Raw genomic sequence first — 12960 nt, 5'->3', positions numbered from 1 at the left:
TCAGGCTCTGGGCTGATGGCTCAGAGCCTGGAGCCTGTTTCCGATTCTGTGTCTCCCTCTCTCTCTGCCCCTCCCCCGTTCATGCTCTGTCTCTCTCTGGCCCAAAAATAAATAAAAACGTTGAAAAAAAAATTAAAAAAAAAATAAAATAAAATAAAAAGAAATTACACATTCTGTATGGCAAAAAAATAAAATAAAATAAAATAAAATAAAATAAAATAGGGGCGCATGGGTGGCGCAGTCAGTTAAGCGTCCGACTTCAGCCAGGTCACGATCTCGCGGTCCAGGAGTTCGAGCCCCGCGTCAGGCTCTGGGCTGATGGCTCAGAGCCTGGAGCCTGTTTCCAATTCTGTGTCTCCCTCTCTCTCTGTGCCTCCCCCGTTCATGCTCTGTCTCTGTCCCAAAAATAAATAAACGTTGAAAAAATTTTTTTTTAAATAAAATAAAATAAAAAGAAAATTTAAAATGCGAAATCCCCAGGAACAAAATTAAAAAGCAAAAACTATAGTTTCCTGCATGGGTCTATAAAGAGGCCATTCAAATGGGAAGAAATACAATCATCCGTAAACCTGTAGAAATAAAGTTCATCTCACCCAATGTAATCAAAGCGTGCGTGTGTGAAAACATGATTATTTTTGCCTAAGACGTTGGCACTCTCGTTTTAAGGCTCCTAATACCTAGATTTGGCTTGGGTGTGGAGAAACGGGTTCCGTGTCATGCCAGTGGGGATCTAAAGTGGATTGTCCTCACTGGAGCAAATGCAACGTGTATCCAACACCTTTTCAAATGGGTGGACCCTGCGAGGCAGGAATTCTACTTGCATTAAATGTATTGAAAGATGGAAACAATCTAGGTGTATACCAGCAGGTTGACTGTTCAATTCAACCGTGGTAAATCCTTAGAATATCATGTAGTCATTGCAGTAATTACGTAGAAACATGTTATTAACGTGGGCAGATGGCCAACCGTGTTACTAAGCAGGTGGACACCAGCCAGGGAAGACCAGGGCAGCCCTCTGGCTGTTGACGATTGGCATGTTTTCTGATTGGTTCATACCTGTGCCACATCAGTCGTTAGGCATTTTGAATATTAATCTGCTGTTAATTGAACAAGGCAGGGCATGCGATACATTCTGTGGACTGTACCATCTCATTTTTTGTCAAATGTGTGTATATTCTTGGGAAGACATGAAATGTTTACAGTGGTTATCTGTGCTTGGCAGGATTTATGGACAATCTTTACATTCTTCTTTATACTTTCTCAATTTCAGTGTTTAGTGATAAATATGTATTATGTAGAAAGAAAGAAAGAAAAAAGAGAAAGAAAGAAAGAAAGAAAGAAAGAAAGAAAGAAAGAAAGAAAGATGGATGAGTAGGTAGATGGATGGATGGATGGATGGATGGATGGATGGATGGGAGGATGGATGGATGGGAGGATGGATGGATGGGAGGTTGGATGGATGGGCAGACAGATGGACAGATGCACAGGTGGACAGATGGATGGACATATGGGTGGGTGGATGGATGGGTGGACAGGTGGATGGGTGGGTGGAAGTTTGGATGGATGGATGGACGGATGGGTGGACAGGTAGATGGATGGATGGACGGACGGATGGGTGGATGGACAGGTGGATGGATGGATGGATGGATGGGAGGATGGATGGATGGGCAGACAGATGGACAGATGCACAGGTGGACAGATGGATGGACAGATGGGTGGGTGGATGGATGGGTGGACAGGTGGATGGGTGGGTGGAAGTTTGGAAGGATGGATGGACGGATGGGTGGACAGGTAGATGGATGGATGGACGGACGGATGGGTGGATGGACAGGTGGATGGATGGATGGATGGATGGATGGGAGGATGGATGGATGGGCAGACAGATGGACAGATGCACAGGTGGACAGATGGATGGACAGATGGGTGGGTGGACAGGTGGATGGGTGGGTGGAAGTTTGGATGGATGGACAGACGGATGGGTGGATGGACAGGTGGATGGATGGATGGATGGATGGATGGATGGATGGATGGTTGAATGGATGGATGGATAGACAGACGAATGGTTGGGATGGGCGAGAGAGGGTTTGCAAAGCTATTAAAAACAATAGGATAATTGCGTACTACTTTGTAGATCAGAGGCTGCAAATCCAAACCCCCGTAGGGCTAGAAAAACAGTGAATGAAGCAGATAATGGGAGAGAGTAAACAAGGAGAGTTATAGGGTCTCTGGATCTCTGTGTCCTGTCTGAAAGGCTGCTGCAGCTAAGCTCCAAACCACTGCTGCAGTGCAGATTTGGGAGCCTGGTGTTAACAGAAATTCTGATTTTTCAAGATAAACCAGAAATCTTGATTTTTTTTGGGGGGGGGCAGTTAGTGTTACGCTTTTAAATATGGACAACTAATCACAACTTGTAAAATCACTCTGCTAGCCTGCCGTGTCTATGCCCTGTTCTAGACCCCAAATTTGGGGGAGAATTACAGCGGCTTTCCAGCGGGTCCCCGGCACGAATGATTTAAATTGGGCTCTCTCCCCGCTGTCCTCCACACCCCGCGTCTGACCCGTGCTCCCCCGACCCCTGTCCCTGTATGACTGCGCTTGCCTCCCCCCGGAGACAAGCGTTACATTTACCCTGTGACATTTCCTTCCCCAAGCTCACGGCCGTCCCTTTGGCCCCGACTTGGCTCCCCCTTCCGGCACGTGCCTGGTTCTGAGCTTTCTGACGCCTACTTCTGTCATACAACGTGTGTTGTTCTTTCCGCGTCTCTGTCCTCCCAAACTTGACCAGTGTTTTCTGGGGCCTTCTGGCTTCACAAATTCGTTGTGGGAGGGGGGAGCGGGCTTTCCAATTCCCTGAGTTGGCTGTTGGGAAACAACCAGGGAGCGGCTAGCAAAGGCAGCCGGTCCTTGGTAAGCCCGGCTTTGTTTCCGGCGTGGGGTTCTGACGGCGCTGGGGACGGCGTTGGTCGCAGCGACCGGGGCAGATTTCTGCGTGCCCCTCGATGCTGACATTCGTTAAGGGATGTTGCAGAAGTTCGGGAGCTGGGTGCGAGACCCGGTTGGCAGCATCCTTCCCGGCTCCGCGTGAGGCTGGCGGCTTGAACTGCACACAGTGGGAGCGTTTACACCGCAGAAACTGGGCAGGTGCCCCCAGCGAGGGCAGCGTCTCCCTCTGGGCAGCTGCCCGCTGACTTTTTCCAGCAACCACCCCCCCATGAGCCGTCTTTGTTTTTATTCTCAGATAGAAACGCAGGCAGCACAGTCTTCAACGCATGAGCCGAAGCGTAAGTGTGAGAATTTCTCACACCTCGTTTTCTTTCACTACTTTATTTTTTTACTCTTTATTTATTTTTGAGAGAGAGAGAGAGACAGAGCGTGAGCAGGGGAGGGGCAGAGAGAGAGGGAGGCACAGAATCCAAAGCAGGCTCCAGGCTCCGAGCCGTCAGCCCAGAGCCCGACGCGGGGCTCAAACCCACGAACCGTGAGATCATGACCCGAGCTGAAGTCGGACACTCAACCGACTGAGCCACCCAGGCGCCCCTCTTTCTCTACTTTAAATATTACCTCAATTCTTATAAGTGTATGATTTATCTCCTGCTCTTGAATTACGGTAACAGCAAGCAGAAGTTGGAGGTCTTTCTCATTGTAGGGAGAGCGTGGCCGTGGCATCCGTTTCACGAATGGACGTGAGCTGGTTGCCTCCCCGCCCCCACCAGGGTTCACCGGATCCTTTCTCTGCTCGGGGCTCCGTGTGGTTACAGGGGTGCAGGCGCCCGCTCCCGCCTCCATGGGCTCCCTCCATCCGGCTCCCCGGGGAGGTGGGCACGTGCGGGGTCACAGTGCGTCTCTGTCACCCGGTGGGCACAGGCCCTCCCTCCCGGGGTCCGGCGGCATGGCAAGGCCAGTACCTGGAGGGGAAGGTATTTTCAGAGAATCTGAACCAAAGCTGTGCTCACATCATGAAACGCTGGGGCCGTCCGAGCCTGAATGAGGTCATTTGGGCTTCTCGGTCCCGAAATGACTTTTTAGATCGTACGGCAGGGTCTTCTCTTCCTCGCAACCTACTGACAGAGGGGCTCCCACTGGCACAAAAGCGGCTTGTGAGGGCTTCGTAGGAGAGCCGAGGAGGTGAGTGGACCCACCCCGGGCTCTGGCCGTCTGTCCCTCCGTAGCAAGCACCTAAAACTCTTTATTCCCAGCGGCGCGTTGGTTTTGCCGGTGATCTGGTGAGCCGGGCATTCTGGAAGGGCTCGGCTGGGTTGTTGGGCTATGATCGCCCTGATGAAGGCCGTCCTCTGTAGGGCCTCCCCGCGTGCGGCACGCCAGCCTCAGCGCTGGGTTCACAGAGGGCGGCCCGTCCGTGCGGGGTGTGTGCTCGAGGGCCAGGCCCGAGCCCTGTCTGACAAGGGAGTCTCGGAGCCACCTGGGTTCGAGGAGAGAAGTTAGTCTTCACCTTCCCGTCGGAGGAGGCAAGGACGCTGTGGCCCCCTCCAGACCCGGGAGACGGGGTGCCTCCCAGCTCACCCAGAACAGAAGCTCACCTCCTTCCCCCTCCCGCCACGGATCCCCCACCTTGTGGTTTTGGTTTTGTTTTGTTTTTCTCTCGTAAATTGCAAGAAAAGGGTCCCCAGGTGGGATCATTCCTCCTTGTCAGGATCACGCTGTCCCTGTCTTCAGCGGCATGTTGACTTTCAACCAGAGACCTCAGCCCCGGAAAGAGCGCGCGTTGGGCCGTTTTGCCCAATGTGCTGACGGGTCTGGCCTCCAGGCCGACAAGGGACACTTTTTGTGGGCCGAGTCTGTTTACTTCTGGAAAAACCTGGCTTCCTGTCTCTAAGGGGGAACAGGTTTAAAAGGCCTCATAAAAAAGTGCTCAAAGCCCCTCAACATCAAATGGTTCTTACAGGACAGCGTCTGATGAGTTAAGTGTAAAGGAATCAGAAACATAAGGCTTGAATTTCCTCGCAGATACACATAGGTTATAAATTAAGGGGGAAGAATCATGTCAAAACATGTTCTGGCATTTAGCCAGAACTGAAAATGTTTCAAAATTGGTTTTGAGATGCTGGACGTCCCGTGTCCCGTCTCCGTGGATCCCCTCTGGTCTGCGAAGTTTAGTTATTTTTTAAGTAAACGGCAGTGGAATTGCGGGACGGGGGAGCGGCTCCAACTCGAGTTACCAAATTAAAAAAAAAGTTTCCTCCTGCAAGACAGTCCCGCACGGAGACTCGAAACGCTCTCGTTTTGTGTTGGTTTTAATTGAGATTTCAAAGAAAGGGCCGTAGCTTTTATGGCGGTTGGTATGGTTCCTATTTAGATTAAGGCTCCAGGAAGGATAAAGCTCATTAAATTCAGTGCTCGACCAGGGAACGGCTGCGTGGCCTTTGTTTCACCTGTTTTCGGGAGGTTTATGTACCTACAGCCCCGCGTCTGGCCATGGGCAGAGCCCGCGTGTGGACGGAGACACGGGAACCTTTAGGAGGGAAGGGAACGTGTACGACTGTGTTCCCAGGGGAACGTCTGTGATCTGGGGCTGCAAGGGCAGGGACGCACCACATTTTTCGTTTAAGCTTTTCGTTTTAAAAACTTCAGACGTGTCATACTTCTTAAAACGGATGCCCCAGTGCCAGCTCAGCCCGGAATTGATCAGCGTCTACATTGCTAGGGGTCCTCAGCTGGGACGCTCCCTCCCATCCTTAAAAAATCAGCTCGGCGGTAGGAATGTGGTCCTGAGCAGCTCCAGCCACCAGGGGTGTCACAGACCCTCCCGCCCCTCCCCCCGCCAGCTCAGCAGAGACCGGCAGGGCTGATCCCCGGGACCCGAAAGCCAGTATGACCTGCCCTGTCCTTCCAAGCCACCTTCGGCCAAGGTGCAGGCCAGCGGGACGCCGGCTGTCCCTAGAAATACCTTCTAGTTCCTGCCCACAGGGCTGTGCGGCGGGGTGAAGTGAGGACACGGGTGTAAGCACCTGTCAGAGCAGCCAGCGGGCATCTGGCCTTAGCTGAACGCCTGCGTGCGCGCCGTGCCGTGGGCGCGTCCACACCATGTCTACACTGGGTATTTGTCAAGTTCCAAGTCCCTCCGGGAACCCACGCCGGGCTGCTCCCTCGCTGTTTGCCCCTTCGGGCCCTCGGTCCTCCCTGCTCTGCCCGCAGGAAGCCGGCCCCTACTCACCGTCTCCTGCCCTGCGCTCTGGGCCCGCCTGACAGAGCAGTGATGGTTTTCCTCTCCCCACTGCCCCGCTCCTGTCTGGCTGTGGCTCCCGTCCCTAGGGGTCAGCCCTCTGGGGCCGAGACATCACGGTGCCCACCCGGGTGTCCACGAAGCCCTGCCGTCCACTGCTGGGCTCCCCACGCCACCCACACTTGGCTAGGGAGTCAGTGACTTAGATGCCCTCCAGGTCGGCCCGCCTGAGTGATCCCGGGCGGCTCCCACAGGACACGTGTACCCCTCAGGGCTGTGCAGGCGGGCGTCCCAGATCTGGATGCTGGCAGCTTCCGTCCCAGGCGAGGGCGGCGTCCCGGCTCACGGACGGCCACCGTCTGGCCGTGTCCCCCACCCCCCCACCACCTTCCCCCGAGTATGCAGACGCTTTGCTGACTTCTGCCTCCCACAGAGGTGCCGACCCTGTCGCATCTAAACCTGGTCACCCCCAGAGGCCCCGCCTCCTCACACGGTCCCACTGGGGGCCAGGACTTCCACAAATGCACTTGGGGGGAGCACAAACGTTCCCGCGGATGCCGGCCGCTTCCCGCAGGAGCCCCGGGTGCCGCACGGTCTCAAGACGCGAGCTATTGGCCTCGTTTCCACGTTTCTCGAGCATCTGCAGGCAAACAGACGGACCTGACCGTGGCACGAGGGTGAGAGCTCAGGGAGCGTGCGAGGAACGTGATCCCCACTCCCACAGAGATGCGGGGCCCCCCCACCTCACAGACGGGACATGACGACTGAAGAGAAGGAGGAGGCAAGGACGCTACGCGACAGCACGGTGATCGATCTCCCCCCGGCGCGGAGCCCGAGCCTCAAGGTGCAAGGTGCTCAGTGAATCTTTAGGTTTCTTTTTAACGAGACGGCGACGCTCAGAGTAAGGCGGTGAGTGGCCAGGTCTGGCCGAGCTCTCCCAAAAAGTCCGGAGAAAACGGGCACCAGACGCAGGCAGGGAAAGGCAGCCGCGATGTCACAGCGTCGCAGACCAGCCGCTCCCGGCTCCTCCCTTTCCGCAGCCTGGTTCTTCCAGGGCTCTCGCGGGGGAGGCGGAGGCGGTGCTCCCCCCGGGGCAGAGCCTCCGTTTCTCCTGACTTTCCACCAGTCAGAGGCGTCCGCAGAGGGGGGCCCCGGGGCACGTGCCCGCAGGCGAGGGTCCGCCCAGCCCCGCGGCCCAGGGACGCCGGTCATTCTAGAACAACGTCCGTCCGTGTCCACCCTGAGAGCCGTTCTCTGGGACACACCCAGTCCGCCCCGTTGAGTGGCCTCCTGCTCTGCCCCTGCCCACTCCCTCCCCTCCCCACACATCTTTAGGTTGGTTTTTCTCCAAATAATTTATTGAGCTGAAGTTCACGTGAAGGCAAGGATTCAAAGTGAACAACGTTGTGCGGCCACTTCTGTCGCGTTCCAAAACATCTCCACCCCCGCTCAGGGGGACCAGCCACAGGCTTCCCTGAAAGGCCATCTGACAGGCCCCCCTCCACCCCCCCAGGATGTACGCCGGTCCCCCCCCCCCAGGTGCAGGACGCACAGTTGTTCCCATCATCTTACTGTCACTCCTGCCTCGAGCCCAAATCTGTGCCCTCGTCTAAGCTGGAGGCTCACCTTATTCTCTGTCGGTCCCTCCTGAGTTTCCCACGGCTCATTTTCTCATTTCCCTCAAAACTTAATGAATAAACCGGCTGCAGGGGGTTGGGTTGTGTCCTGATGTCGGGTTCTGTGAATGTGCCGCTATCTGGAAACAGGTCTTCTCAGACGAAATCGAGTCAAGGGTCCTGGGATGTGATCACCCTGGGTTTAGGGTGTTTCTGTAAGAGGAGGAAGAAGATGGAAACACAGAGACCCAGGGGAGAGGACGGGGGAAAGACAGGGGCGGAGACACGGGTGATGCAGCCAGAGGTGTGGGACGCCTGGGGACACCGGGAGCCCAGGAGGCAGGAGGGATCCCCCTGCAGCCCCAGAGGGAGTGCGGCCCAGCCCACGCTTTGCTTCCAGACTTCTGGCCTCCAGAACTCTGAGAGGATGAATTTCTGTTGCTTGGAGCCACCCAGTTTGTGATCATTTGTCACAGCAGCTCCGGGAAACTGATACACCCCCACAAGTGTGTCTATAGAGGGGTTGTTGGGAACACAGGTGTGTGAGGAACACAGGCTCGGGCCAAGCCTGCCTCCCGGCACCTGCCGGCTGCGCGACTGTGGGCAAGGAAGTTCGCATCGGTGTGGCTCCCAGGGCAGCGAGGACGCACGAGTCCCTCCACCAGCCTGTGCAGAACACCATCAGGCAGGGAACACCACCTCTGCCTTCTCAGCGCATGAAGGGTGCACACGGGTCCACGCCGGAACCCGTGAATGGTGCACGTGGGGTTTACACTCAGACCCGTGGATGGTGTGCCCGCGGTCCATGCTTGGACCCTTGGTGCATCTCGGAGCCCTCCTCCCCCGTGCTCCTGCATCCAGGCAATGTTGTTTGCCCGTAGCAGGGCTCTCCTTGCTGGGCTGTCTTCTGCATTCGTGCGCCCAGCCGGGCCCGGGCCGGGCTTGCAGCTCCTCTGGGGCGGTGGGGAGGGCCCCCCGTTGGTCTGCTCGCCAGGAGTGTCCCCTGCCCTCAAGTGTGCAGGAGAGTTTCCATAAAGTCCAGGGTTTCCCGTAAAGTCAATGGTGTGGTTCTCCAGAGTCCTGCTCCCCCCCGAGAGACGACCACGTTTTTATTGGCTAAGAGGTGTGAAGTCTGTGGGCACCTTTACAGGGGAAATGTGGGCATATCTGGCCTCAGAAATGTGCAGTCACAACCCCCGGGGGCTAACTGAAGCCAAGGCACAGAGGAGCACCCAAAGGCGGGCACACAGCCCCCGATCCTGCGAGCAGGGCCCCGGGCACCCAGAGATGGTACCGGGCCACCTTTCCCGCCTTGCCTCCAGCCGCCCAGCGCCACCGTTCTGGGGCTGGGGGCTTTGCTGTGGTCGCCAGGTGTGGTCTCCAGGAGAGACCAGGAGAAACAGGACAGGGTCAGGAGCTATTTGGGTGAAGAGTACACATTCTCGGGCCTGCCACCCCAAACCCTCAGGTCCCGGGCGCTCAGCGTGGAGTCTTGTCACGTGATATCAAACAGAAGTCGGCAGAGTCGTGCGGGTCCGGGATTTAGGCTCTTAGAAATGGAGGGCGTGGGGCGCCTGGGTGGCTCAGTCAGTTGAGCGTCCGACTTCGGCTCAGGTCATGATCTTCTGGTTCGTGGGTTCGAGTCCCGCGTCGGGCTCTGTGCCGACAGCTCGGAGCCCGGAGCCTGCTTCGGATTCTCTGTCTCCCTCTCTCTCTGCCCCTCCCCTGCTCTCTCTCTCGCTCTCTCTCTCTCTCAAAAATAAACATTAAAGAAAAAGAAGAAAAAAGAAATGCAGGGTGCGTAGCTGCCTGGCTGCCCGTAGTTGTGCGGGGCAACGACGCGTCTGACTCTCTAGCGCTTTCCACAGGGGCCCCACCCGGTTGTCTGTGGTGCGAGGGGACGGGGGTGGGAGGCCGGCCTGCAAGCCGCCGGGTCCCCGGACCCCCTGGCCCGTGCCCCCCGCCCCCAGCCCCTCTCTGCTGCCTCAGCAGCAGCCCTGAGGACAGGCCAGGGATTCCAGGAGTCACACAGAAGAGAAAACTGCCCCCCCCCGCCCCGCCCCCGGGTCCTGCTGACTCAGGCTTTCGGGGCAAATGGACAGAAGCAACTGTACCTGGTTTGTAATGAAACACTGACTTCAAAAGCCTCAGCAGCTGTTTTCTGGGACTCGGTGCCCAGCTCCAAAGCCCCGAGCTCCCGCCCCAGCGTCGCCCAGGCCCAGGCCGGACATGCCAGCCACGGAGCAAAGTTGAGGAGGACGTTTGACCATCCGAGCCCGGGAAACCAGGCCGGTGACCTTAGGTCCTCGGTCACGATTTTCTCAACTCCCTTTTCCACGGGACGAGCAACCTGTGGGATTCTCGGGGCTCCCCTGCGAGACCCGCTCCCTGGGTCCGTCCCAGCAGGCAGGGACCAGGTGGCGAGCAACGGGGCTCACCGTTCCCAGCAAGAGGGGCTGTGGGCGGTGGGGAAGGCGAGTCTGAAGGAGGCCTGAGGTCCAGCGCCGGGACTCAGGAACCGCCTGGCAGGCGTGCCCCCGTCCCCAGGCCCCGTGTGACCATAGTTTATAAAATAATCTCCAGCCTTTCCCACTGGTTTGTGTCACCGGCTGCAGAATCCCAGCTGGGGCGGTGCCACCGGCCAGGCCAGGTGGGAGAGGGGTCGGTCGCCCTTGGGCCTCTGTAGTGGGAAGAGGAGTTCTTGAGAAGGCTGACCCTGACCGGTGTACCTCCTTGGAGCGAGGCCTGGAGGGCGGGTAGCCCCCTCCCCAGCAGGGGCCCGAGTCAGCCATTCCACAGCAGCGCACCTGCGAGCTCCAGGTAGGAGGCGGGTCAGCACCAGATGGGAGCCAGGGTGCCATTTTCCCGCCCGCTCTGCTGTGATGGCAGGACCCCCCTCCCCGGGAGCCGTGGTGTTCTCCGTGCCTCTTGTGGGTGCCCCCCTGCCCGGCCTGCGTTCAGGGGTCTCTACAGACAGCAGCCGCCGGAATAGGGCCGGGGCTCAGGGGTGGCCTCGCTCTGTTGCCCAGATCCGGTGAGCCAGTCGGAAGGGGTGGAAGGCCACACCTGCGCCAGCTGGGACCGGGACCCGGCAGAGGATTAGGCCGGGAGCTCTGACCTTGGGGCGGCCTTGCCAAGTGCAGGAAGCTGGACGCCAGAAGCCAGACCCCACTTGAGGCTGGGCGCACACAACGTCACGTCCTCTGCACGCGTTCCGTCCGGGCGGCCTCGGCCACCACAGGGATTTCCTCTCCCGCCGGGGCCGCGCTACCTAATAGCCCGACAGATGACGCGCCTGGGATGCCGGAAAACTATGGGCGCCAAAGCTTCATCTTAAAGCGTTTAATATTTCAAAGGGAGCCTGAGGGGGGAGGCCAGCACGGGAAATGCTGGACATTCGCTCGCATATTTTACCCTTCAGAGTTGCTTCTGCTTTGAGTGATTTGCAGGGGCATGAGGCTGCTGGAATGTTCTTCAGTGTCACACGTGCGGGCACACCCCCAGCTGGCCAGGAGGCCCCCCCGGTCGTGTGACGCTCCCGGCCAACAGCCGACCTTTTCTGTTCTCTCTCCCAGGGGCAGCAAAATTAAAAATCACTTTTTTTTTTTTTTTTTTGCCTTCTACTGCACTTGGATGACCTTTCCGTGACGTGTCGGGATGTGCCGTCTTCCTGAAGCCGCTATCTGCTGCTGATCGAGACCTCAGGTTCTCAGAGTGGGGTCCCCGGGGCCGGCACATCAGCGTCACCTGGGAGCTGGGTAGAAACAGAACGGAGCCTTCTCACCCCAGACCTGCTGCGTCAGAGTCCCCGGGACCGGCCGGGCAGCGCGTGGCCGTCAAGCCCTCCATGATGCCGTGCGTGGCAAAGTTCGAGGACCGATGGCTGAGTCAGAGCAAAGGGGGAAGCCGGACGCACGTGCTTCGCCAGCACAGGGCACCCCGCCCTTGCAGACCCACCTGCTTTCTGCTTCCCCTGGGAGCCTCCCCACGACCCCGGTGGCCGCGCCCGTGAAGGAAGGATCCCATAATTGTCGCACGCGAATTGTATATTGAAATGTGTTACATTCATTAATTAGTTTGGGTAGTGCCAAGAGCTTGTAAATCTACTCAGGCCCTTTTTACACGAGGCTTGGAAAGGTATTTTCGTGTTCTTCCCGGTTTAATGTACCATTCATCCCCGGAAGACAAAACAGAACAACACATACTTGATGTGTATTTGTTAAATGTATTGATAACAATTTTTGCTCTCTCTTATAATCGACTTGTTTCTTTTAGCTTCAATTTCTTTCCTTTTCACTTTAATAATTGTCTGTATTTGAATTTATTCCTCAGTTTATAGCATATCCTTTTTACAGATGTGTTTGTATACATCATTCTGATACAGTATTTGTTACATTTGTTAGATTCTTGATTTAAATGTGTGTCTGCCTTCCACCATTTTCCTGTTTTCTCTCCGAAACATTCTTTAAAAAAAAAAAAAAAACCACTGAACCCACTGAAGGTGGTAAAACGCCTCATGAGAGCAGCTCTGGGCACATCCTGTGCATTCTAAGATTTCATGTGTTTGTAATTGTTATTCCAACGTCCACAGTCGGAAAGTCTATTTCCTCCTCCTTGACAGACTTTCAGAAGGCAAATTTTTATTGTTGGAAACCTGAGTTTCCTATTTAAACCTTCACAATGACTCCTGCATTCTGGACCGTAAACATGGACGGTGCTGACACTTTTTAAATGTGCTAAGGTTTCTTGGTGCCCGATCTGTCCTTTGTGTCGCTGGCCTGCAGGTAGGTTGATAAAGGGCCTGCTTTCTGGAAGGCACAGGGCGGTGAGATGTGGTCAATCTTAGTGCTATGTGGTGGGTGTTTCTTCTTCCCTTCTGTTGCATTAGGAAGTTGGAGGTCGGTGGGGGCTGCTGGCAGGAGCCTTTTTTTTAAATGTTTATTTTTGAGAGAGAGAGAGAGAGAGAGAGAGAGAGAGAGAGAGGCAGTGTGTGAGTGGGGGAGGGGTAGAGAGGGAGGGAGACACAGAATCGGAAGCAGGCTCCAGGCTCTGAGCCGTCAGCACAGAGCCCGACGCGGGGCTCGAACTCACAGACTGCGAGATCATGACCTGAGCCGAAGTCGGTTGCTCAACTGACAGAGCCACCCAGGCGCCCTGCAGACA

This window comes from Felis catus, chromosome D3 (genome assembly GCF_018350175.1).
Source record: "Felis catus isolate Fca126 chromosome D3, F.catus_Fca126_mat1.0, whole genome shotgun sequence".
Classification (NCBI taxonomy): Eukaryota; Metazoa; Chordata; class Mammalia; order Carnivora; family Felidae; genus Felis; species Felis catus.
The sequence above is the reverse complement of the archived record's forward strand: the minus strand, read 5'-3'. Positions refer to the sequence as shown.